This window comes from Dendrobates tinctorius, unplaced genomic scaffold (assembly GCF_039654945.1).
Source record: "Dendrobates tinctorius isolate UK_male_01 unplaced genomic scaffold, ASM3965494v1 ptg000244l, whole genome shotgun sequence".
Classification (NCBI taxonomy): domain Eukaryota; kingdom Metazoa; phylum Chordata; class Amphibia; order Anura; family Dendrobatidae; genus Dendrobates; species Dendrobates tinctorius.
The window spans coordinates 414,751-442,400 of record NW_027361911.1 but is presented as its reverse complement, the minus strand read 5'-3'; positions in this window follow the sequence as shown (position 1 = coordinate 442,400).

Genomic DNA, 27,650 nt, shown 5'->3' with positions numbered 1-27,650 from the left:
CACACCAGCAGTGGAGCCAGAGAACCCTCGCCCTGCCAGTAGTGAACCTGTTGTACCCGTGGGTAGTCCAAGAGTCACTAGACAATCACATATCCCTGTGCCATGTAGAATCCCTAGTAGTGTTCCCAGTACCTCACACACTACAGCACCAGTGTTACGTAGATCGACTCGTACCACGCAGGGTGACTACCAGTTAGGTTCCGCATCTAAAGTAAATGTGAATGATGAAACTGTTGAAATGTAAATATGTAACTGTTTTCAAGCTTTTGTGCCTACAGGTAACCTGTAAGAGTTCCCTTTGATTTTTATGGACACTGAATCACAGGACTTGTGTGTGGTCAAAAACTTTATTTATAAATAATTTACCATTTGCCCAGGAATGGACCTTGGACATTGATGCTGGACTTATCATCAGAGGACCATTTTTGGAAACACTTGGTTTTTGCACATTTTTCCTTTTTCAAATCTTGTACAAATATTGTTGTTCAAATGTTTATATGTTGTTTTCCATGTTTTCTTTTGTTCAGCCCAGGAGTGCTGACTTTCACTAGGGGGGAATGTGTTGCCCCCAGGAGTACGGTCGCCACACTGGCTTTGCCTTCCTCCAGGGGAGGGTAATACCAGGTTTGGAGGCAATGATGGGACTCTCTCACAGTCAATCCATGCATACAACACAGTTCCCCTCCTGACCAGCAGGGGGAGCTCTGACCCAGGATTGAGGGGAGGAGTGATCCCTGAGGGCCAGGAGGAAGAGGGGTCATTTGGTCTGCGGAGGGTGAAGTGTGCGGGATGTGGGAGGGAGACCGATCCTTCCTGTGGTGATTGATGGTATCCCCATGAACGCTTTGCTGGACACTGGCTCCCAGGTGACCACCATGCCCTCTACTCTTTACAAGAGGTATTGGGCTGATTCTGAACTCACCCGTGGTCCCACTGATGAACTGACAGTAGTTGCTAGTAATGGTCAGACCTTACAAATTGGATGTAAGGAGATTACTGTCAAAGTGGGGAGGGTGGAATTAAAGTCTCAAGGTCTGATATTTGTTGATATTGATAGACGTGAATTTAACCCTATGATGACTCTTGGTACCAATGTAATTGAAAACTGTCTGTCCGAGGTTATTGTTTTGTTGCAACAGGTGGCTGAAACTGCTGGTTCCGGAGAACAAAGAGTCCTGCAGAAGGAGATCCGAGCCCTGATGCAAAGGCAACAAGTGGAACTCGCTGGTGGCGAGATTGGCAGCGTCAAAGTGAGTGATGCCTTCCCCATTGCAATACCCCCCAGATGTGAAATGTTGGTATGGTGTCGGGCAGCCATAGGTCTTAGAGGGAGGGATTATCAGGCGTTGGTAGAACCAGTATACTCCGAGAGTAGGCCCACTGTCCTGACAGCCAGAGGGGTGGTTGATGTCAAAAAAGGGAGAGTACCTGTACGTCTGTTGAATTGTGGGGAAGAGGCCACAATACCTCGGTACGCCACAGTTGCCAAACTGCTCACTGTTAATAACAACTCATTGCAGGCAGCAGAACCCTTGGTCTCATCTGATCAGGTGGAGGACAATGGTTCTGTGAAGCAGCCGGAGGAGTGGTGTCAGCAACTGCAGGTGGGAACTGACCCTACACCTTCATACCAGAGAAATGGGGTCTACAGAGTGACACAAGAGTACGAGCGGGTATTCAGCAAACACCCACTAGATTTTGGGCAGGCAAAAGGGGTCCAACATCATATTCCCACAGGAGACCATCCACCCATAAAGGAGAGGTACAGACCAATACCCCCAACACAGTACCAGTGTGCTAAGAGTATGTTGAGGGAGATGAAGGAGGCTGGGGTTATCAGAGACAGTTGTAGCCCCTGGGCAGCTCCCATTGTGTTTGTAAAGAAAAAGGATGGTACCATGAGAATGCGTGTTGATTACAGGAAAATTAACAGCATTACACATAAAGATGCCTACCCATTACCTAGGATTGAAGAATCCTTAGCCGCACTTAAAACTGCTAATTACTTTTCCACCTTGGATCTCACCAGTGGGTATTGGCAGGTTCCCGTGGCAGAGGCAGATAAAGAGAAAACCGCATTTACCACTCCAATGGGTCTCTGTGAGTTCAACTATATGCCATTTGGGCTCTGCACTGCTCCAGGGACATTTCAACGGCTGATGGAATGCTGCCTGGGACACATGAACTTTGAAACGGTCCTGCTGTACCTGGATGATGTCATTGTCTTCGCCAAAACTTATGAAGAGCACCTGGAACACCTGGCTGAAGTGTTTGAAGCTTTGTCTAATTTTGGCATGAAGGTGAAGCCCTCCAAATGTCACCTCTTGAAGCCCAGGCTACAATACCTCGTTCATGTGCTCAGTGCAGAAGGTGTGGCACCAGATCCTGACAAGATCACAGTCATCCGGGACTGGCCGAAGCCCAGCAACCTCCATGAAGTACGCCAATTCCTTGGACTGGTAGGCTACTACCGCAGATTTATCAAGGGCTTTACTGAAATAGCTACCCCTATGCAAAACCTTCTGGTGGGGCAGTCCAAGAAGAACAAGCAGAAGAATTCCACCATTGAATGGACTGAAGAGTTAGAGAGGTCCTTCACCAGATTGAAAATGGCTCTCACCGGTGACGAAGTGTTGGCCTACCCAGATTATGAGAAACCCTTTGTGCTGTACACAGATGCCAGCAATGTGGGATTAGGAGCGGTACTGTGTCAGGTACAGAATGGAAGAGAAAGAGTGATCTCCTATGGCAGTAGGAAGTTGCGTCCCACCGAAAGGAACCCTGATAACTACAGTTCTTTCAAGTTGGAGTTCCTTTCTATAGTCTGGGCTGTCACCGAAAGATTCAAGCACTACCTAGCCTCTGCCAAGTTTACAATCTTCACGGATAACAATCCGTTGACCCACTTGGATACTGCAAAGCTAGGTGCACTGGAGCAGCGATGGATGGCTCGGCTGTCCAATTACGAGTTCACTATCAAGTACCGAGCGGGGCACAAGAATGCCAATGCTGATGCGCTGTCCAGGATGCCGAACCTTCCAGATGCAGGAGAAGATCCTGAGGCTCTTGAAGAGATAGAGCTACCTCCCTTCCACAGGCCACTGGCGGCCCAACGTGCTCAAGGAGTGAGTGACAGACGGTCTGGCTTGATGGAGGTCACCCTGAATCCTTTGCCCCATCATGACTGGGCAGAAACACAAGATAGTGACCCGGCAGTCCGCCTGGTGAAAGAGCTGTTGATACGAGCCGACTCACATCTGGAGTCTGATGCTCCTGAAGAAACCCAGCAGCTGTGGAAGGAGAGAGGCCGGCTGTTTATCTACGAAGGGAAGCTGTGTCGGAGGAGTATCAATGCCCGCACACACAAACTGGTCTGGCAGGTAATAGTCCCGAAGAGAGAGGCATCAATGGTCCTGGAAGCATACCACCAAGGAGATGGACACTTCGGATGGAAGAAGTTGGAAGCATTGCTCCGAGAGAGGTTTTACTGGGCTGGTATGAGGAAAGCTATTGAGAGGTGGTGCCGGGAGTGTGGATGATGTAACCTGCGCAGAAAGGATCGAGACAGCCAGAGAGCTCCCCTGCAACCAATCATCACCAAACAGCCCCTCGAGTTGGTAGCCTTGGACCATGTGAAGCTGGTTCCAAGCCGGTCGGGCTACAGCTATGCTCTTACCATTGTGGACCACTACTCAAGATTCCTGGTAGTTGTGCCGGTGAAAGATCTAACCGCCAGGACAGCAGCCAGAGTCTTCCAGCAGCACTTCTGTAGGCCACATGGGTATCCTGAAAGAGTACTCACAGATCTAGGTCCAGCTTTCGAGGCAGAAGTGTTCCATGAGTTCTGCAACTTGTATGGTTGTAAGAAGATCCGGGCAACACCTTATCACCCACAGACCAATGGCATGTGCGAGAAGATGAACCAGGTAGTGATGGACCTGCTGAAGACGCTGCCCTTGGAGGAGAGGAATCTGTGGCCTGAGAAGTTGCCAGATCTGGTAGACCTCTACAACCATATTCCAGTGAACTCTACCAACTGTGCTCCAGCATACCTGATGAGAGCAAGACCAGGTAGGCTGCCTGTGGATTTGGGCATGGGAGTCCTCATGCCGGAGGCCACATCACCAGATGCTGACTGGGACAAGGAGAGGCAGCAGCAGTACAAAAGAGTACAGGAGTGTGTGGAGAAGAGTCTGGCCCAGGCAAGGCAAAGGCAGGAGAAGCTTTACAATCAGAATGCACCTGCTGTCCCCTTTTCGCTGGGGGAAGTGGTCCTCAAAAGGAAGAGGAGGTTGCACAAGCTGGATGATCAGTGGGAGGCTGAGCCTTACACCATTCTGCCCTCAAACTTTGATAACGCTAAAGTATGCCTTGTGAGTAAAGACAGAGGAAATACCTCAGCAGCGGTATCCAGGGACCATTTGAAGTTATGCCCTGACCAGTTGAAAGCAAGAGCAGAAGAGTCAGAGGACATCCAACCTCGAAAGGCAGAGGAGAAGGTCAGAACAGTGCTTGGGAAGTTCCCTGCGAATTGGACTAGAATTAATGATGCAATAGTGGTACCAGTGTTGTTTTTCCCTCAAGTGGAAGCACAGGCGGACGTGACTCGAGAAGATCAGGAGAATCAGGTAGCAGAAGCCACACCAGCAGAGGTGCCAGAGAACCCTCGCCCTGCCAGTGGTGAACCTGTTGTACCCCTGGGGAGTCCAAGAATCACTAGACAAACACATATCCCTGTGCCATGTAGAATCCCTGGTAGTGTACCCAGTACCTCACACACTACAGCACCAGTGTTACATAGATCTACACGTACCACACAGGGAGTACTACCAGTTAGATACCGTATATAGAGTAAAAAGTAAATGTTGAAAATGTTGGAATTAAATATGTAACTGTTTTCCAAGTTTTGTGCCTACAGGTAACCTGTAAGAGTTTCCTTTGATTTTTATGGACACTGAACCACAGGACTTGTGTGTGGTCAAAAACTTTATTTGTATATACTTTACTATTTGCCCAGGAATGGACCATGGACATTGATGCTGGACTTACCGTCATAGGACCATTTTTGGAAACACTTGGTTTTTGTACATTTTTCCTTTTTCAAATCTTGTACAAATATTATTGTCTAAAAGTTTATATGTATGTTATTCATGTTTTTCTTTGTTCAACCCAGGAGTGCTGACTTTCACTAGGGGGAATGTGGTGCCCCCAGGAGTACGGTCGCCACACTGGCTTTGCCTTCCTCCAGGGGAGGGTAATGCCAGGCTTGGAGGCAATGATGAGTCTCTCTCACAGTCAATCCATGCATACAACACAGTTCCACTCCTGATCAGCAGGGGGAGCTCTGACCCAGGATTGAGGGGAGGAGTGATCCCTGAGGGCCAGGAGGAAGTAGAGTTAGTTAGACTGCGGAGGGTGAAGTGTGCAGATGGTGAATGCGGAGCTGGAGGTTGAGCTGCAGCAGGCGAGCTCCCTCAGCTTGAGAGCGCACAGAACTGGAGTCGGGTTTCCACGGTGGTACGGGTACTAACGGCCCTGCCACAGATACCCAAGGAGTAGGAGGCTGAAGATGCCCTGCTCCCGTCAAAGACTTGAGGCACAACAGCAAAATGGATAGAGAGCCGGGGATTCAGAGAGTGAGAGAAGTCCCAGAGAGAGAGGCTACAGCTGTCTGCCGTGCAAGTGGAAGTCTAGGAACTTCAGAGTAACTAAGGACTGGAGTGCTTCACACACACAGCGCTATTAAGGAGACTGCACAGCCCATATGTGAGAGAGAATCCCTGAGTTGCTTCCAGGCTAGTCTGCTCCAATACCATCTGCAATCAGGACCCCGGACTGCAGTTACCAAGTAAAGGTACAGAAATTGCACCCCGCTGTGTTGTGTCTGCTTCCTAACCTGTTGGCACTGCTACATCCCTGTGCCCATTACTTATACACTGCCCTGGGGTTACAGCTTCAACTGTGAGGAGCTGCACCATCTAAGCTGCGACACACCATCAGCCCCAGAGGATCTGCACGCAGCGTTGGCTAACACCTCACTTGCCAAATACCACGGGTGGGGGTCACGAACTTTACATTACAAACAAACCTCACTGCCATTGATATTGGGGCACAGGGCCACGGACCCGGTCACCGCTGCTGTGACATATCATCCCCCTGACACCGGCCCGGTACCGAGTACCCCACAGCCCTGGGTGAAGCGAGGGCGACCCTCTCCGACACAGCTTTCCTTCATAGATGATCAGCTGGCCTCTTTCCTTCCACAACTGCTGGGTTTCTTCAGGAGCATCCGACTCTGGGCGTGAGTCAGCTTGTGACAGTAGCTCCTTCACCATGCGGACTGCGGGGTCACTATCCTGCCCTTCTGCCCAGTCATGCTGGGGCAATGAATTTAGGGTGACCTCCTTCAAGCCAATCCGTCTGTTTCTCACTCCTTGAGCACGTTGGGCCGCAATTGGCTGGTGGAAGGGAGGTAACTCTATTTCTTCAAGAGCCTCAGGGTCTTCTCCTGCATCTGGCAGATTAGGCATTCTGGACAGCGCATCAGCATTGGCATTCTTGTGCCCTGCTCGGTACTTGATGGTAAAATCATAGTTAGACAGCCGAGCCATCCATCGCTGCTCCAGTGCACCTAGTTTTGCAGTTTCCAAGTGAGTCAACGGGTTGTTGTCCATGAAGATGGTAAACTTGGCTGAAGCTAGGTAATGCTTGAATCTTTCAGTCACAGGCCAGACTATGGCCAGGAACTCCAGCTTGAAGGAACTGTAATTGTCAGAGTTCCTTTCAGTGGGATGAAGCTTCCTGCTGGCATAGGAGATCACTCTTTCCTTGCCATTCTGTACCTGCGACAGTACTGCTTCAAGTCCCACGTTGCTGGCATGAGTGTACAACACAAAGGGCTTGTCATAATCTGGGTAGGCCAGAACTTCATCCCCTGTGAAAGCCATCTTCAGTCGAGTGAAGGATCTCTCCAACTCCTCAGTCCAGTCAAAGGTGGAACTTTTCTGTTTAGTCTTCTTGGACTGCCCCACCAGTAGATTTTGCATAGGGGTGGCTATCTCCGTGAAGCCTTTGATGAACCTTCGGTAGTAGCCTACCAACCCAAGAAATTGGCGTACTTCATGGAGGTTACTGGGCTTCGGCCTGTCCCGGATGACTGTGACTTTGTCTGGATCTGGTGCCACACCTTCTGCACTCACCACATGACCGATGTACTGTACCTTGGGCTTCAGGAGGTAGCATTTGGAAGGCTTCACCTTCAGGCCAAAGTTGGACAAGGCTTCAAACACCTCAGCCAGGTGTTCCAGATGGTCTTCATAAGTCTTGGAGAAAACAATGACATCATCAAGGTACAACATGACTGTCTCAAAGTTCATGTGTCCCAGGCAGCACTCCATCAGCCGTTGAAATGATCCTGAGGCGGTGCAGAGCCCGAATGGCATATAATTGAACTCACAGAGACCCATTGGAGTGGTAAATGCTGTTTTCTCCTTGTCTGCCTCTGCCACGGGAACCTGCCAATACCCACTAGTGAGATCCAAGGTGGAAAAGTAGTTAGCAGTTTTAAGTGCAGCCAATGATTCCTCAATTCTGGGTAATGGGTAGGCATCTTTATGTGTATTGCTGTTAATTTTCCTGTAATCAACACACATTCTCATGGTACAATCCATTTTCTTTACAAAAACTATTGGAGCTGCCCAGGGGCTACAACTGTCTCTGATCACCCCAGCTTCCTTCATCTCTCTCAACATACTCTTAGCACATTGATATTGTGTTTGGGGTATAGGCCGGTACCTTTCTTTTATGGGTGGATGGTCTCCAGAGGGGATTTAATGTTGAACCCCTTTTGCCTTCCCAAAATCTAGGGGGTGTTTGCTGAATACCCGCTCATACTCTTGCGTCATTCTGTAAACCCCATTTTTCTGGTATGAAGGTGTAGAGTCAGTCCCCACCTGCAGTTGCTGGCATCACTCTTCTAGCTGCTTCACAGGGCCATTGTCCTCCACCTGGTCGGATGAGACCAAGGGCTCTGCTGCCTGCAAAGAGTTGTTATTAACGGTGAGCAGCTTAGCAACTGTGGCGTACCGAGGTATTGTGGCCTCCTCCTCCCCACAATTCAAGAGGCGTACAGGTACTCTCCCTTTTTGGACATCAACTACCCAGGACAGGACAGTGGGCATGCTATCAGAGTATACTTGTGGGGAGGTTGAGCTGGGTACGGTTCTGTCTGTAGTGGGAGACAGAAAGATTGACATAAGGTGTCATGTCGCAGTCTGCCCATTAGAGGTCACTGGAGAGCACCGACGGCAGTGGTTATGTAACTGTCATATGAGGGTTATATAACTGTCAGGGGTCAAGGTGATTCTGATTGGGCAAAGGTGACTGTCAGGTGACAGTGGGCGGGCTACCTGGACTGGCTGAATAAATCATGAGGTAAGCTTCTAGAAGCTTCAGTCAGTCAGGGGAGCTCACAAAGAAGCAGGGTCTGTCACACAGAGGAGACCCCTCAGAGACTTTCTGATGGTAGAAAACGGTCACGGGGGTGACCCTACAGCACATTGGTCACAGGAAGAGATGACCTGTGAGGGCCTGGTGTACGGTGGACTTTGTAAGGTGAAACGCCGTGGTGGATTGGCCCAGGGCAGTCACGGAGGATAGAGCCACGAAGTACACCTGACGGAGAAAGTGAACAAGTGAAGGTGCCCGGGCCTGTCTGCAGTGATAAAACAGTGTAAACCATCTGTCATATATGGTGCTGGCCGTCGTAAGGGTGGCCAATAAAAGCAAACCCTGTTGAATACATTTCCTGCCTCTGTCTCTTGCCTGTCAAGAAGCGGGTCACCCCCCATTCCTGTGAGTACAGCACACCTCCGCCGCCTACCAGCCACATCTCCTAAATACCCACAGCACGCTACACTCCGCCCCAGCCAGCCACCGGACCCTACATTTGGCGTCGTCGGCAGGATCCATTGCCACCAATACAATATCTTCAGCGGCAGGCCTGCCACCAAGTAGTAAAAGTGAAAGAACTGGGAGCGCAGGTGGTCTTCTCTTCCATCCTCCCAGTGGATGGCCATGGAACAAGGAGGTGGAATAAGATTCTGCAGGTGAACAACTGGCTACGTCGATGGTGCCGTCAGCAACAATTTGGATTTATGGATCACGGAGTGAATTACCTTTACGATGGACTACTTGCTAGAGATGGGGTGCACCTTACGAAGACTGGAAAACATGTATTTGGACGTCGCCTTGCTGCACTTGTAAGGAGAGCTTTAAACTAGAACAACATGGGAAGGGAAGCACAAGACCAGAAAAAGCCATACACCTGACAAATGCTATTGAGAACTCTGCTATTAGAAGTGGAAAGGAAGAACAAAGACGAAAGAATCTAATTAATAAAAATATTGGAGAAAGAGAAAACAATCACAAACTAAAATGTTTCTATACTAATGCACAAAGCATGGGCAACAAACAAGGAGAATTGGAACTACTAACACAGGAACAGAAATATGATGTCATTGGAATCACTGAAACTTGGTGGGACAATACACATGATAGGAATACAAGACTAGAAGGATACAACTTATTTGCAAGAAACAGACTTGATAAACGAGGAGGAGGTGTCGCATTGTATGTTAGAATCGCGTATATCTGCACAGAGATTGAAGCTTCAGAGACTGGGAGTTCTGTGGAAACTGTTTGGGTAAGAATACAAGGACAGAACAATGGAAAGGACACCATTGTAGGCATTTACTACAGGCCGCCTGTGCAAGCTGATGATATGGATGAACTCTTTATGCATCAAATGGCCAAGTTCTCCAAAAAATATGACATAGTTGTCATGGGAGATTTCAACTATCCAAACATTTGTTGGGAATCTCTCTCAGGCAAAACTAATAGGTCAAGGAAATTCTTATCCTCTCTTGCTGACAACTTTATCTTCCAAAAGGTAAGGGAGAAAACAAGGGGAACTGCTACCTTGGATCTAATCCTTATAAACAGGGAGGAAATGGTTGAGGAGGTAAAAGTGGCTGGGACCCTAGGAGGTAGCGACCATGCTATTTTAGAATTTTGGATAACTAGAGGCGGAAGACCTGTGAAGACTCAGACGTCTTGCAAGGTTAGATTTCAGAAAGGCAGATTTTAAGGGATTCAGAAAGAGAATTGGAGGGATCCAATGGCTGGATATCCTTAAAGACAAAAATGTCCAGGAAGGATGGGAAATCTTGAAAACTAAAATTCTCAAAGCACAATTGTTAACAATTCCGAAAAGAGGGAAGAATAGGAAGCATTTAAGGAAACCAGGATGGATGAACACAGAACTTAAGCACATGCTAAAAAGGAAGAAAAAAATGTTTATAAAATGGAAAGAGGGAGGCATATCTAAAGAAGAATATAATGCTGTCTGCAGAACCTGCAGGGCACACATCAGATTATCTAAAGCTGACAATGAATTGAGGCTTGCAAGAGATGTCAAAAACAATAATAAAGGATTTTGGGGATATGTCAAAAGTAAAAGAAAAGTCAAAGATGCTATAGGATTTTTACAGGATGAAAATGATGAAATGGTAAGACAGGATGTTGAGAAGGCCGAACTTTTAAATTCCTATTTTGCATTTGTTTTCTCTCAGAAAGGAAATGTAACATCAACTGTTCTTCACTGTCCTATTAAGGGAATAGAAGAATCCAGGATATCTATAAACAGAAAGAGAGTGAGGAAACACTTAGCTAACCTAAATGAATTCAAGTCTCCAGGTCCAGATGAATTACACCCCAGAGTACTGAAGGAGATAGCAGAAGAAATTTTTGAACCCCTCTCCATAATCTTTGAAAATTCTTGGAGAACAGGAGAAGTCCCAGAAGACTGGAGAAGAGCAAATGTTGTTCCTATCTTCAAAAAGGGGAAGAAGGTGGACCCAGACAACTATAGGCCGGTGAGTCTGACTTCTATACCAGGAAAGATCTTTGAACAAATTATTAAACAACATGTATGTCAGTACCTGGATAAGAATGAAGAGATTAAACAGAGTCAGCATGGGTTTGTAACTAATAAGTCATGTCAGACTAACTTAATTTTCTTCTATGATGGAATCACTGATTGGGTGGATCAAGGAAATGCTGTAGATATAGAATATCTTGACTTCAGCAAAGCATTTGACAAAGTATCTCATACAATCCTTATTGAAAAAATGACTAAGTATGGAATGGACAAGGCAACTGTTAGGTGGATTCATAACTGGCTTAGTGATCGGACCCAAAGAGTGGTCGTAAATGGCTACACATCCAGTTGGAAGAATGTCTCAAGTGGGTTACCACAGGGCTCTGTCCTGGGCCCTGTATTGTTCAACATCTTTATCAATGATTTAGATGAAGGAATTGAGGGTAAACTGATTAAATTTGCTGATGACACAAAGCTAGGAGGGATAGCTAATACTAGAGAAGAGAGCGAGAGGATTCAAAAAGATATAAATAAACTGGAGCAGTGGGCAGCAACTAACAAAATGGTTTTTAACAGGGAAAAATGTAAAGTACTACATCTGGGCAATAAAAATGAAAAAAGCATATACAGAATGGGAGGAATAGGGCTAAGCAACAGCACATGTGAAAAAGACTTGGGTATACTAATAGATCACAGACTGAATATGAGTCAACAGTGTGATGCAGCAGCAAAAAAGGCAAATGCAATTCTAGGATGTATTAACAGAAGCATACAGTCTAGATCATGTGAAGTCATTATTTCCCTCTACTCCTCTTTGGTCAGACCTCATCTGGAATATTGTGTCCAGTTTTGGGCACCACATTTTAAAAAAGACATCAACAAACTGGAGCAAGTTCAGAAAAGAGCGACCAGAATGGTGACCGGTCTGCAAACCCTGTCTTATGAGGAAAGGTTGCAGGATTTGGGAATGTTTAGTTTGGAAAAGAGAAGACTGAGAGGAGACTTAATAGCTGTCTACAAATATCTAAAGGATCAACTTTATTCTCATTTGCACAAGGAAAGACTAGAAGCAATGGGATGAAACTGAATGGGAGGAGACACAGATTAGATATTAGAAAAAACTTTTCGACAGTTAGAGTGATCAATGAGTTGAACAAGCTGCCACGAGAAGTGGTGAGTTCTCCTTCAATGAAAGTCTTCAAACAGAGGCTGGACAGACATCTGACTGGGATGATTTAGCAAATCCTGCTTTGAGCAGGGGGTTGGACCAGATGGCCCAGAAGGTCCCTTCCAACTCTACGATTCTATGATTCTATGAAAAGCCGCAAGCTGTGTGGGGTGAAGAATTGCTTTGCTTTTGTTCCCTGTGGATTACAATTTGAAAACTGGACTGTGGATTGCTGGCTGCTGAAAATGGCTGTGGTGATTTGTTGCCTAAAGAAAGAGGCACAGAGACTGCTGATTATGCTGGATGACCTGGGACTTTATTGCATCCGCCCCTGGGGGGAGTGGTGTTCGTCTGAAGAGAGCTGTATCCTCATGTTGGACCCTGGAAAATGGGTGGAGAGGCCCACCGCCGCACCCCCCAAGAACGGGAGAGGCCCGGGTGGAGAGACCTGCCCAGGGAGTTTCCCTGCGGAGCTGTCGGGCCTGATGGCCGGTCCTGCCGGACGGCAGGGTGAAGATCAATGGATGAAAATGGAGCGGTGGAAAAGCCTGCAGGGAGCGTGTCCCCGGTCCCGCCAGCAGCACTCCAGCCCAACCTCATTTCCTCGCTCCATGCATTGGACAGACCACGGGGTCCCGACACCGGCCCTCGCCCCCCCCGCCTGACGCCTTGCACTGTGACGCCTACTGGTCTGGATGACGGCGTGTCCCCTGCCAAGCTGACGGCCGCTGTATCGGCCACGCTCCCGGCCCCTACTAAAACCAGATCATCGGCTGTAGTGTCCGCCTTACCAGAAAGTGCGGCCGCTGTTTTATCTGTGGCTCCACCCCGGTTGTTGTGACAAAGCCCATGGAGGCCTTGGTCCCAGCTGCGGCCGCGCCGATGTCGCTGACAAAGCCGGCTGCGGCCCATATCACATCAGCCTGCAGCCCCTTCTGCCTCGCCCCCGCTCTTGACCACGACCCGCCCACCAGACTCTGTGGTCTATACCAGACCCTCCGCCTGGATAGCGGGGGTCATTGAGGAGAAGAAAGCCAGAGAGCGGGAGATCTGGGGGCTCTTGCACGAAAAAGGAGAGACTGGCATATCCGCACCACGATCATACGGGCTGGTAGTCTATATGGACACTAGCAGAGGCTACGGATTCATAAGGGACAACACCGGCTACAAGGTATACGTCAATGTGGCCTCCATTAGGCACGGCCAGCTCCCTCAATTGGGGGATCTGGTCTCGTACTATAAAGAGTGCTGCCCCCGTGGCTATTATGCGGTAGCCGTCACCGCTTACCCTGAGGGGTATGAGCCTCCGTAATAGTATAAGGGCTCCTGGGTCTCGAACATCGGGAATGCTCGGGACCCAGAGGCAATCTTGGCATCCCAGAAGACTCCACGGCTGTGGAGTCCTCCTTTGTTTTGGCGAGACATCGGCCGCCAGGAGGTGGCCCAGAGTACAGCTGTTTTGGTCTGCCGGGACTGCAGTGCACTGTTGCACTAGTAGGGGACTGTTCTGCCTCCCCATGAGAATATATCCTCTGGTGAAGCAGGGATACCTTGAAAGGAAAAATGTTTTAGTGTTTTACTTAAAGGAAGGGAGAGCACCCCTGTCCTCCTTCAATTAAAGTTTTTGTGTGTTAAAAAAAAACAAAAAACGTTTTGCAACAAATGTGGAGAAGTGTGTGGTGCCTTTGAAGTTTTGAAATGTTATTGTTATTTATTTAAAGAAAAAATGTGAATTCAGCAGGTCCTGGGTACGTGGAATAGGTTGACCCTGACGTTGTTAAGCTGAAAGGACGACGGGACCAGAAGACAGATGACCGGGTACCTACGCAGAGAGGTCTGTGTGACCAAGAGTTTGTGTGACACAGGGGTCTGAGTGACCAAAGGTCTGTGTGACCAGAAGGCTGTGTGACGCAGGGAGGTCTGTGTGACCAAGAGTTTGTGTAACACAGGGGTCTGTGTGACCGAGGGTCTGTTTGACTAGAAGTCTGTGTGGCGCAGGGAGGTCTGTGTGACCAGGAGACTGTGTGACGCAGGGAGGTCTGTGTGACCAAGAGTTTGTGTGACACAGGGGGTCTGTGTGACCGAGGGTCTGTTTGACTAGAAGTCTGTGTGACGCAGGGAGGTCTGTGTGACCGAAGGTATGTGTGACTCAGGTGACGACCATGTCAGTACCAGGTATTGACACCACTTTCATCCCCGAGACGCATTTGTCGAGGACGACAATGGTCAAAGGAAGGGAGAATGTGGGGAGGTTGAGCTGGGTACGGTTCTGTCTGTAGTGGGAGACAGAGAGATTGACATAAGGTGTCATGTGGCAGTCTGCCCATTAGAGGTCACTGGAGAGCACCGACGGCAGTGGTTATGTAACTGTCATATGAGGGTTACATAACTGTCAGAGGTCAAGATGACTCTGATTGGGCAAAGGTGACAGTGGGTGGGGCTACCTGGACTGGCTGAATAAATACTGAGGTAAGCTTCTAGACTCTTCAGTCAGCCAGGGGAGCTCACAAAGAAGCAGGGTCTGTCATACAGAGGAGACCCCTCAGAGACTTTCTGACAGTAGAAAACGGTCACGGGGGTGACCCTACAGCACATTGGTCACAGGAAGAGACGGCCTGTGAGGGCCTGGTGTACGGTGGACTTTGTAAGGTGAAACGCCGTGGTGGATTGGCCCAGGGCAGCCACGGTGGATAGAGCCATGAAGTACACCTGACGGAGAAAGTGAACAAGTGAAGGTGCCCGGGCCTGTCTGCAGTGATAAAACAGTGTAAACCATCTGTCATATATGGTGCTGGTCATCGTAAGGGCGGCCAATAAAAGCAAACCCTGTTGAATACATTTCCTGCCTCTGTCTCTTGCCTGTCGACGTCAAGAAGCTGGTCACCCCCCATTCCGGTGAGTACAGCACACCTCCGCCGCCTACCAGCCACATCTCCTAAATACCCACAGCATGCTACCCTCCGCCCCAGCCTGCCACTGGACCTTACATACTGGCTCTACCAATGCCTGGTAATCCTTTCCTCTGAGACCAATAGCTGCCCGACACCAAACCAACATTTCACATCTGGGGGGTATTGCAATGGGGAAGGGATCACTCACTCTGACGCTGCCAATTTCTCTGCCGGAGAGTTCTACCTGTTGTCTTTGCATCAGGGCTCTGATCTCCTTCTGCAGGACTCGTTGTTCACTGGAACCAGCAGTCTCAGCCACCTGTTGCAACAAGACAATAACCTCGGAAAGACAATTTTCAATTACATTGGTACCAAGAGTCATCATGGGATTACATTCTCGTCGATCAACGTCTACAACTATCAGACCTTGAGATTTTAACTCCACCCTCCCCACTTTAACAGTAATTTCTTTACATCCAATCTGCAGCAAAGACTGACCATTACTGGCAACTACTGTCAGTTCATCATTTGGGGCACGCGTAATTTCAGAATCAGCCCAATACCGCTTGTAAAGGATATAGGGCATAGTGGTCACCTGCGAGCCAGTGTCCAGCAAAGCGTTCATGGGGATGCCGTCAATCACCACTGGAAGGACTGGTCTCCCTCCAACATACTTGGCTCTCCAGTTCCTTGGGCCTTGTGGTCCTACTCCTGGGGGTTGGCCCTCTGCCCCAGGGGTTACTCGTTTAAAGGACAGAATCTTGCAAGATGACCTGCCTTGTGGCAGCGACGACAGATGGGACGTCCGTTTGGGTCATAGCGATCGTTGTTTCTTCCTCGGAGTGGCGGAATCCTCTTCTTCCGGAGCCACCGGACATCCTCTGGACTGGAGGCAAGCTGGATCTTCTCCTTGGAGGACACCTGCAGGGACTGCATGGTTTTAGTAAGTGCAGTCATACCTTTGGTCAACTCCTGGACCTGAAGATGTAGGTCTGCAGATGGGTCTTTATCCAGGGTCTGGGCATCAGCCTCCACAGGGATGGAAGGGAAAGATGTTGCTTCCCAGGTGATCCCTGGGTGCCTAGGGGGCGCTGGACGGTTGATAGTTGGTTCCTGCAGTACCCGGATAGCCCTGTCCTTGAAATCAACAAAGTCCAGATCAGGGTTTTGTAGGGTTATGATGCGCAGCTGCGCTCTGTGGGTACTGGATAGGAGTCCTTCAATAAACTGCTCCTTTAACAGTTTGTCTTCTTTCACACTGTCTGGGTCAATCTGCTTGATGGCTCGCAGCGCCTCCTGCAGGTTAAGAGCATAGTCCCTTATAGTGTCCTGCACTTTCTGTTTACATCCAAAGAACCTCATCTTGATTTCAGCTGCAGGGCGGGTGTCAAAGGTGCTTCTCAGCTTGGCCAGGATCTTTTTAACAGTCTCTTTATCAGTGTCCTGCCAGGCTTTTACTTCCCTCTGTGCTGCCCAATTAGGATATTCACCTTCTGGCTTTCAGAGAGAGGATACACCTCAAACAAACTGCACAGTCTCTTTTTAAATTCACTCAGGGTATGCGATTCACCCGAGTACTGCGATAGCCAGGCTGCTCCCGGTATGTAGGGCATGGACAGCGGCATTATGGGGACTACTGCGGTGGGCGCTGCTTCTTGCGGCGCTGAGGGGTTTGCGGGAGCGTCCGCCGCTGCATTGACATTGTCCTCAGACATTTTCTCTCCCCCCTAGTTAACGTGAGCCAGGCCACGGGATTGCGCTGGCTTACCGGATGCCGCTCCTTGGCTGGATCAGGGGACGCCGGAACTGCAGGCCTCAGCTTCTCACTTTTCGCGGGCTGTCCTCTTCCCGCACGGTACTTCACTGCTTCGCGCTCTCCGGCAGGCTCCGCCCACGACGGCCCACCTCTTTGGGTTCCCGTGCGCGCCAAGCAGTGGGATAATGGCGGCAATGATACCAACAGTCTAATGCACACAACAGTCTCTGGCACACAAGACCCGGGGATACCGGGCTCCGTAATCCTGTTCATGATGCCAAAATGGGTCGCCCTCCCAGGGCTGTGGGGTACTCGGTACGGGGCCGGTCTCTCAGATGGAAATGTCACAGCAGCGGTGACCCGGTCCGTGGCCCTGGGCGCCCATGTAATATGGGTTGAGTTGGGAATAAAGTTTATAAGTGATTCGTGACACCACCTGTGGTGTTCGGCAAGGGAGGTGTTAAGCCGACGCTGCAGACAGATCCTCTGGGACAGATGGTGTGGTGCAGCTATGATGTTGTAGCCCTCCATAGGTAGGGCTGATGTCCCAGGGCAGTGTAAATAAAGGGTTAGGAAGAAGGTGCAGTGTTTGGCACAGAGATGTAGCAGTGCTGAGGATGTTGTAGGAAGGAGGCAAGGTCACAACAGGGTGCAGTTTCTTTACCTTTACTTGACAAACGCAGTCCGGGTCCTGATTACAGATGGCACAGGAGCAGGATAGCCTGGAAGCAACTCAGGGATCTATCAGATGGGTTTTGTAGTCTCCTTCCTAGCGCTGGCTTGAGGTACATCCAGTACGTGTTATACTGAAGTTCCTCCTTCTTATCTTCTCTTAGAACTACCTTGTATGGCAGACAGCTGTAGCCCTCTATCTCTCTTGGCTCACCCGTCGCTGTTGTGCCTCCAAGTCTTAAGTGGGAATAGAGCATTTACAGCTTCCTATTCCTCTGGTTTCTGTTGCAGGACCTTCAGTATCCATACAACGTGGAGACCAGGCTCCAGATCATGCGCTCTCACTGGGAGGGAGCTCTCTATCCTCAGCTCAACCTCCAGCTTCTCTCCACACGTCTACACTCATTGCCCTCCTCACACTAACTGACTATTTCCCCTCTTGGCCCTCAGAGCGTGCTCCTCCCCCAATCCTGGTTCAGAGCTCCCTCTGCTGGCCTGGAGTGGGAACGTTTTGCATGTAAATAATTAACTGTTAGAGAGACCCTTCCTTGCTTCCAAGCATGACATCACCCTCCCTGGAGGAAGGCAATGCCACTGTGGCGACCATACTCCTGGGGGCACCACACTTCCATAACATGTTGTGAGCTAAGTTTTATCCTCTGAAGATATATTATTTGGACGTTCGTCTCCTGTAAAGTGAGCGGCTCTGCACTGTCGGGATGAGAGATGTCTTCATTAGAGGTAATCGTACCGTCCTGTCATCTGATACAGATACATTCCTTCAACTCGAGCAAAAGGAATTTTAATCAAGAAAATGTCTGACAATGGCTGTGAGCAGCGGGCGAGCAGTGCTCTCCTCTGAGCGGCATGTCGGGCATCCGGTGCATGTAGCTCCTCATCCACCTCAGTGATACAGACTTCTGGAGATCAGAACTTTCCTTTGATGCAACACAAGAGGAGAAACAGCTCATTACTTGTGTCTGCAGCCCAAATCTGGTCAAGTGCCCCTGGGCCCCCTGCCAGCTGTGGATCAGGAGGGGCAGCCATGTCTAGCTGTAAGGAAACAGCAGCCTAAGAAGCTGCGCCATGCTGGAACCATACTGAAGAGCATAGGGGCATCATGTAAGATAAGTGTCCAGAGAAGAGAAGGAAAGATGTATATCTTTGTACCGTGTTAGCCAGTAGATAGAAAAATATTCAGAATTGAGAGGCCTCAGTGGTTGATACCTTTTAATGGCGAACTGAAAAGATGGTGACACATTGCAGCTTTCGAGACTACTCAGGTCTCTTCATCAGGTATAGACTAAAGGGCCTGTCACGCTAAGAGATATCGCTAGCAATATCGCTATAACTGGTGACGTTATAGCGATATTGCTAGCGATATCGCTGTGTCTGATACTTACCTCCGACCGCTCCCCCGCTGGTTATCGCTGATCGCGCGAGAACGTCCTGGACCGTTTCTCGTCGTCAGCTTCCTGCGGCGCTTCCTGCTGTGAGGACGAGCGACGCGTGGAGCCGGGAGGGAGGACGCAGGATTGCCGCGTCTGACAGGTAAGTAGTGACCCCTGACCCCAGCGATGTCGCTGGTGAGATCTGCCTGTGTGGCAGCTCACTAGCGACCACTTAGCGATGTACCAGCGATCCTGACCGCGTCATATCACTGGTCGGGATCGCTGGTACATCGCTAAGTGTGACCGCACCTTAATACAAAATCTGAAGAATCACATATATATGCAGAATACAGCACAGAAATAACGCAATAGATAAGACACGTGACGTGAAGCAGAACTATCAATATGGGAGAGGGAGAAACATAAATATTGCTCCAGTACATAGATAAGGAGTCCGGATGTTTTACTGTCCTCTGATTGGGGTCTCCTAATGTGTTGTGATGCCCCCACAAGGTCTTGGAAGCAAATTCCTTAATTGATGTATAAGGACATAAATTCATGTGACACATTCATTCCAGCACTGAGAGTGTAAAAGGTCGTCATAATTTATACTCACAGACTCTTCTCTCTCTCTGAGATGTGACGTTACCTTTCAATACCAGTAATTTCATATCCCTGGTGTTGTGGTCCATCACACAAAAATGTTTTGCCACAGGTAGATCCATTCTTTTTTCTCTTATTGTGTGACGATGAGCATTCATCCTTGTTCTCAGTTTTTGCCTCGGAGAAGAGAAGGTGACGCCACCGTGAGTACTGCGGCTGTCTGTAATAATGCCTTTTAAGACCACTAATGTGTGAGGGCTACTCATCCATGGAGGGGGCTCACTCACAGTGTGTATGGCGAAACCTCCTCCAAGGACAACTTCATGCACCATCCAAGACAATGTGGTGAGGATTAGTGATGAGCGAACATGCTCGCCCCTACTCGTTACTCACCCAAGTATCGCTATACTCGTGGTTGGTACTCGGCGAGCACCAAGCATTACTGGGATTATTCGGGGGGAGCTCGGGTCTCTTTAGAGCACCAGTCACCATGCAGGGATTGTCTGCCACGCACTGTAATGCCGCAGCCATCTTTGTTGTGGTCGTGCAGTGATTGGCTGGCCGCACAGCATCATCAGATCTATAAGAGACCGGACGCCGCCATGCTCGGCACAAATCCAGCTAAACCAACACTCCTTCTGAGGACTAATTACGGGGTGTATAGATTGCAGTGCTAGGCAGGCAGGGAGTGTATGTGGCTCTATACACATCAGTGCCAGGCCTGCAGGCTCTGTATGTGTGTATATAGATATCATTGCAGACATCAAGAGGGTCCATTCCTGTCTGTGCTGCCTATTACATATGTTCCTCGCTCCAGGTATCAGTGGGCAGGAATAATTTTTTTTTTTGCACCTCAATCCTGATTATTTCAGTCCAAAGCCATCCAGAGCCCTTTTGTCTCCATTTGCTTGTTGACCCTGCAGACTATAGAAAGATCCTTGTAATACTACAGCGTGAAAATCCAGCATTTTTAAACGGCCTTGCCCGTCCCAGGCATCACATCTGAGTGCGCAGAATATTCTGGCATTTTTTGTGGTACTGTAGTATTTTTTTATACCATTTTGCTGACAAAAATTTTTTTAGCTACAGTTCATGTATTTATCACTGTGTTTTGTCGGCCACACGCATCACATATCATTGCGCTAAATATTTTATAATTTTAGTCCTCCAAAGAATTTTTTTGTAGTGTTCTGTGGGATTGGGATACAACACCCCTTTATTGCCTCCTCCCCTTTAAGAGCTTTGATGTAAATACACTGTTATGCATCGGTACTGCTACTACATAGCTGTGTATTACCGACTGTCTGATTGGTATTGCCACATGATGTGTTACCATATTGTACATACTGCAAGATATGCTTTACTATGACTATTGTATTTCTGTACAGATTAGGGTAAGATAGTGCTTCCTTTGGGAATATTAGAGGAGGGCACTTGTAGTATATAGTATTCATAGACTGGGTAAGTGTAGTATTGAAACGGGCCACTAGATGGGGCATACTAGTGGGTCCTTGATGGGTATAGCTGTAGGAAGTTTCTAGATGGTTTAGTAAGAGCACACACATAGTTAATTGCAGGAGGAGCTGCTATGGGTTGAGTTAGTGTAGGATGTAGGAATAGTAGAGAAGGGCGAGCACTCCTGACAGGTCCACAAGGGCTCTAAGCCCAGGACAACATAGCTACGCAATGCTGTTAAGTGGAGAAGCACAGGCACAGTCAGACGGGTGCTGGATAAGACCGGAGCACCCGGGGAAGTTACAGTTTTCGTCAGCAGCAGGAACAGAGATGGAAACGTGGTCCAAAAGTTGTGCAGGGCGCAGAATGATGTGGCAGATTCTCAATAGGGCTGAAGCTGGCAAGTCCAGGGCAAAACAGATGAGCGGGATCCCCTATGTACTGAGGTCCTACAGTACTGAAGCTGCGGTACCACCAAGGGCGCTACTACCCCGTAATGTACATGATGGCAAAGAAAGTAAAAAAGGGAAAGAGCAGGAGGAATGCTGTGTGGACTGTGATGTAATTGATGTGTCCGGTACCGTTCAAGAAGAAAGTAAAAGCGTTAACTTTGCATCAGAACCGGTATCTGTGTCCGTTATTTCATCTTCATGCACTGGAATCAAGTGTGCAGGAGCTGGGTCGCACCGCAGTGGAATCCCTGACCGTGGACCAGCAACCAGAACAGATACACTGGCAGATGCTGATGGTATTCCTGTGGGAGAAGGTCAGAACACCAGAGCCCCAGTGTCCTTGGCTACAACTACTGTCCAGCCCTCCTCTTATATTGTCATAGCCTACTTATTGACACCATTTGGGTGGCCAAAAAAAAAACAAACCAGGCCACATATTTAACAGTGTGCAATCTCCGTCAGACGCCTGACCTATCTGTGGCCTTCAAATTCTGCCATTTCAGAGCTACATTCCACTGTATTTGCTGTCTGTGACCCTATTTCTATACACTATATTGGGGTACAAAATTTAATAATACAGGCCACATATTGAAGAGTCTGGTATCGCATTCAAACGCCAGAAGTATCTGTGGCCTAAAATTGTGGAATTTTAGGCCTCCATGAAACATTTTTTGTCATGTGTTACTCTATTTCCATACCCTATTTTTCTGTCAAAATATAAATAAAGACCACATATTTTACAGTGTGGTATCTCTGTGACATGCCTCATGTATCTGTGGTCTACAAAAAGTGGCATTTTAAGGTTCCGTTCAACTATTTTTGCTGTGTCTTACCCTAGTTATAAACGCTATTTTGCTGTCAAAAACAAAAATATAGGCCACATATTGAACAGTTTAATATCTCTGTAAAAATACTTCTGTTTCAAATTGTTATAGCTGCTTGATGACTGTGTCATAAATGCACCAACTACTACCACCATCATCATCTTCTGCCTAGAGGCAGTTACTGTGCAGATAGAAAGTCTGAGAAGCATAGGGTGAACGCTTGGGCGGTGTTGTACTCTGTCTCTGGATTATATAGGCGAAATCTTTTAGATTAAATCATGACTGTAAGAGCCAGAGCAAGAGCACGTGGAAGAGCACAGGGCCAGGACTCAAAACTACCGTAGCCTGTGGTTCCTGGGTCGGGTTTTGACAATCCATCACCTACTAATACTGAACTTGTTGGGCAGGGACGTCAAAAAGGAGTCCCTGCAGTTTCTAGACCAGAAGCTATAGATTTTGACATTTCTGCTGGATTTCAAGATGTGTCAGTTGGAGAGCGTGGTGGTTGAAGATGTGACTTCTATTATTATGTCCCATGAATGAGACATTTTACAGACTGTCTTGTACATTTTACATGCTGTATTGCAGTCTCTCATATTGTTTTATTGTTGCTATGTGTTCTTGTGTTTTGCATAGCTGAAATCCTCCCTTTCCATGAAGTTTGTCTCTTCTGTCTCCCTGTCTCCCTCTTCTGGTGTGATGTCACTTCTTTCTTCTTCTTCCTGTGTCTCAGTCTCCATCTTGGCTTCATTAGAGGCACATGTGCTTTCAGCCTGTCTGAAGAAAGTCTTTTTTACCTGCTGCTGTTTGATTTCTTTAAGAATTCTTGTTGTGTTTGTGTTTCTTCGATGTTAACCTTCCTTCTTTGATGGGGTGTCACTTAGTCTTAGAAGTATGGGCTGGTCTGATGTTATCACGCTACCATTAAAAGGAAGATTGCATTTCATTGGTTGTCCATCTAGGTATCTGTGGTATTTTTTGTAGGCACCAACTGCATCTTCCTTTCTTAAGGCCCCATTACACGCAACAATATTGTGAGCGATGTCGTTGCAACGTCACCAGTTTGGTGACGTTGCAGCGATGTCGAAACGACATCGTTGGGTGTGACACGTAGCAACGATCAACGATCAGTTGGCTGATTGTTAATTGTTGCCTAATGGTCTGGGCCATAAATCTATCGCTGGTCTCCCGCTGGGCAGCACACATCGCTGCATGTGACAGCGAGAGACCAACGATCAGCGAGCTCCCAGCGCCATACAGCAGACGCTGGGAGCTGGTATCCAAGGTAATCAGCGGGTAACTAAGAGCCGCGCAGCGCTTATATACCCGCTGTTTACCCTGGATACCAGTGTGCTCGCTGGTCCTGATCGGGTATCCAGGGTAAACAGCGGGTAACTAAGAGCCGTGCAGCGCTTATATACCTGCTGTTTACCCTGGATACCAGCGTGCTCGCTGGTTCTGATCGGGTATCCAGGGTAATCAGCGGGTAACTAAGAGCCGCGCAGCGCTTATATACCCGCTGTTTACCCTGGATACCAGTGTGCTCGCTGGTCCTGATCGGGTATCCAGGGTAATCAGCGGGTAACTAAGAGCCGCGCAGCGCTTATATACCTGCTGTTTACCCTGGATACCAGCGTGCTCGCTGGTCCTGATCGGGTATCCAGGGTAAACCGGGTAACTAGGAGCCGCGCAGCGCTTATATACCTGCTGTTTTCCCTGGATACCAGCGTGCTCGCTGGTCCTGATCGGGTATCCAGGGTAATCAGCGGGTAACTAAGAGCCGCGCAGCACTTATATACCTGCTGTTTTCCCTGGATACCAGCGTGCTCGCTGGTCCTGATCGGGTATCCAGGGTAATCAGCGGGTAACTAAGAGCTGCGCAGCACTTATATACCCGCTGTTTACCCTGGATACCAGTGTGCTCACTGGTCCTGATCGGGTATCCAGGGTAATCAGCGGGTAACTAAGAGCCGCGCAGCGCTTATATACCCGCTGTTTACCCTGGATACCAGCGTGCTCGCTGGTCCTGATCGGGTATCCAGGGTAAACAGCAGGTATCTAAGCGCTGGTGGTGGGCAGCTAAACGACTAATCATTGTAGGCTGGATCCTGGATCTCATACCTCCCATAGCCACTGCTGTTATTAATCCTGTACGTTCCCATTCCTGCCGTCACCATGCCCCTTTTCCTCATCACTTCATCCAACAGACTCGTCCACCATATTTTTGCCAAAAACCTGCACCTTCCCAGCAGCAGCTGTAGGAAACCACGTTAAAGTTTTCCAGGGTGTTTACTATATGTTGTCCGTAAAAAAAAAAGTCTACACATTATGTTGATGTGTACCCCCAGTGGGAAATGCTTGTCAGCCTATACACTTAATGTATGAGCATTCCAAGTATAGGTGTAAGGGAGGTCCAGGGCCGTAGTCATGGCTGAGCACTCCGATGTATCTGTGCCCTGGCCTCCTCTCACATGAAAATAGCATTCTATCACCAGCATACCTGTGTCTTCTCTCACTGCGCCATCAGGGATACCACTGTTGTGCTGAATCCTTTCTGCACTTGGTTTCACAAGAATTAAGACATAGTCCAGTTCAAATGCAACAAGTGAAACTTTATTTGACCAACTTGACAGCACATTCTTGTCAGTTATAGTAATAATAATAAATGTTATTTCTATAGCGCCGACATATTCCGCAGCACTTTACATTTCAGAGGGGATTTGTACAGACGATAGACATTACAGCATAACAATAATCACATAGATCATAACAGACACCAAGAGGAGTGAGGGCCCTGCTCGCAAGCTTACAGTCTATGAGGAAGGAGGGAGACACGAAAGGTGGGTGGTAACAGTTGCCCTGATTGTATGGACCAGCCATAATGTTAAGTGTGTAACAGTACAGACACAGAGGGCTGATGGATGCATAAAGCATGTGGGAACATGATGCGGGAATCTGGTTATGGTAAAACTTTTGGCTGTGCCACACAGGGATAGATTAGGTTAATGTGCTGAGTTACAACATCAACAGCAAGTTGCATGCAGTTCTCATTCTGTTCTTTCCCTGTACTCAGTTCCATGTTCTCCAGTACATTACGGGGTAATAGCGCCTTAGGCAGTACCGCAGCATTCTCCCTGCTCAGACTTCCTGTGCTTGGGGATTCTCTGGCCCATTTCACCCCAGTCCTGAGAGCGCATCGGCCCTTGCAAATATCTGCCACATGTTGGACAATCTGCACTCTGTACTTTCCCAGACTGCTTCTTTCTCCAGCTCTGAACTGCTGCAATCCTGCTGCTTGGCACCATACTTCTGTCCTATAGACTCTGAATGGCTATGCGACTGCTTTGGTGCCCTGGACTTAGAGCCCATGTGGACTATTCGGGCGCCCGGTCCCTTCTACCTACCTAAAGGAATGTTCCTAGCTTACCACACAGCAGCCCCTTATATAGTTGACCCTTTCCTATACTATTCACTAGCTGAAAGCTCTGTACACTTTAATGCCCCCATCTAGTGGCCAATCCAATAACTACTCTTACCATATGCATTACACATAGCAGCATTACAATGGTATAACATTATACATATATCGATTCGGCAGGGCACGGTAATACACATAACAGTGTAGCAGTACCATTATATAGACATGGTGATACATGATTAAGTGTAACAGTACCATAATGGATTAACAAATATACATACACTGATAATATACGGTACCAGGAGGAAAGAGAAAGGCAAGGGCATTACCGTAATATGTCATACCCTACATAGGAGACACGTTCCTTTGTAATGGGAATTTTTTTTATGAGGCCCTCCTACATATAAATTCCAAGGGGGATTGGGGTGTGTGCAAATGTCGGCCAGGCCTTAAAATCACTTCATGGTTCGTCAGTTCAAAGGCTTATTGGGGTGCATATAACTTTGATGCAGGGTGGGCCTTGCATTCAATACATAGGCTACCAGTAAGGCAGTACTAAAAGAATAATGTGAACTTGATCATCTAGTATGTCATTTCAAAGGGTTATTGAGGTGTGTGTAGCGTTGTGGCAGGGCAGGCCTTTCATTCAATACATAGGCTAACAGTATGGCAGTACCAAATGAAAAATAATGGGAACCTTTGTTTCATGTGGCCATCCAGGACATCTGTTCCAAAGGTTATTGGTGTGCAACTTTGGGGCAAGGCAGGCCTTGCATTAAATGCATAGGCTAACACTATGGGAGACCCACTTTCTTATAATGGGAACATTTTTTCAGGAGGCCCTCCTGTACATCTCGTGAAAACGGTATTGGGGTGCATCCTAATTTTTGGCAGCCCAGCCACTCAATGCATAGGCAATAACAGTAGAGGACATCCACTGTTTAATAATGGCCCTTTAAGAATAGTAATGCCAACTGATGCCCCTATAAAAATAGGCTTTATAACTTTAAGAGTCCCTCCTTCATAAATGAAGCATGATGTGTCTGATGATGTGTCACACACCACATGGCCAGCTAAGGTTGTTGAATGCTACAATGATATTTCCCATTAAATGAATTTGTATTGGTTGAAAGCAATGGTAACGTTGAGAAACGCATCAAAAACGCTACGTGTGAACATAGCCAAAGTATTGAAGGAGCATTTTTGGGTTATTTATTTTGCCTTACATGCAAATTATTACCACGTAAAGGATTTCCCTTAACATATTTTCCTGTAAAATCCATTTTGGTTTCATTTTTGTATGTTTTACTGTGCGCCTGAAAAAGTGGTGTCACACTCTGACAAAATTGGTCACAGCTGTGACCTAGGAGTCAGAAATGCTTCCTGGGGTCTTCCTCATGATGTTCCCATGTCATTTGTGCACTGTCCCTATATATTTCTGACGTTTTGATACCCTAGAAAGACCTCCGGAAGGGGTTGCGGCAAAAAAGCACGGATTTCCCATAGACTAACATTGGGCTCGCTGCTCGGGTCGATTACCCGAGTATTCTACTTTGCTCGACCTGAGCACCTGGGCATTTTAGTACCGCTCATCACTAATAACTGTATGATTGTTGTACTCACATGCAAAGCGTCCTCAGATAGTTCCAACTCAGCCACACTGACTTGTAATAAGAGTCCAGGAGAAACAGTTGATTTTCTCTAAAATCTTGTATTAAGTACCATATATACTCGTGTATAAGCCGAGATTTTCAGCACTTTTTTTGTGCTGAAAATGCCCCCTCGGCTTATACACGAGTCATTCAGTGGGTGAGGGGGAGCGGCGGCAGGAGCCGGTGGCTGGGAAGTCATACTCACCATCTCCCGTGCCTTGCTTAAAGTCCCCTGCATCCTCCTTGTCCCAGCGCTGACAGCTTCATCCTGCCTTCAGCGGTCACATGTACCGCTCATTAAGCTCATGAATATGGACGCCCAAGGGCGTGGAAGCATATTCATGAGCTTAATAATGAGCGGTACCATGTGACCGCTGAAGGCAGGAAGAATCTGTCAGCGCTGGACAACGGAGGATTCAGGGACGTTCA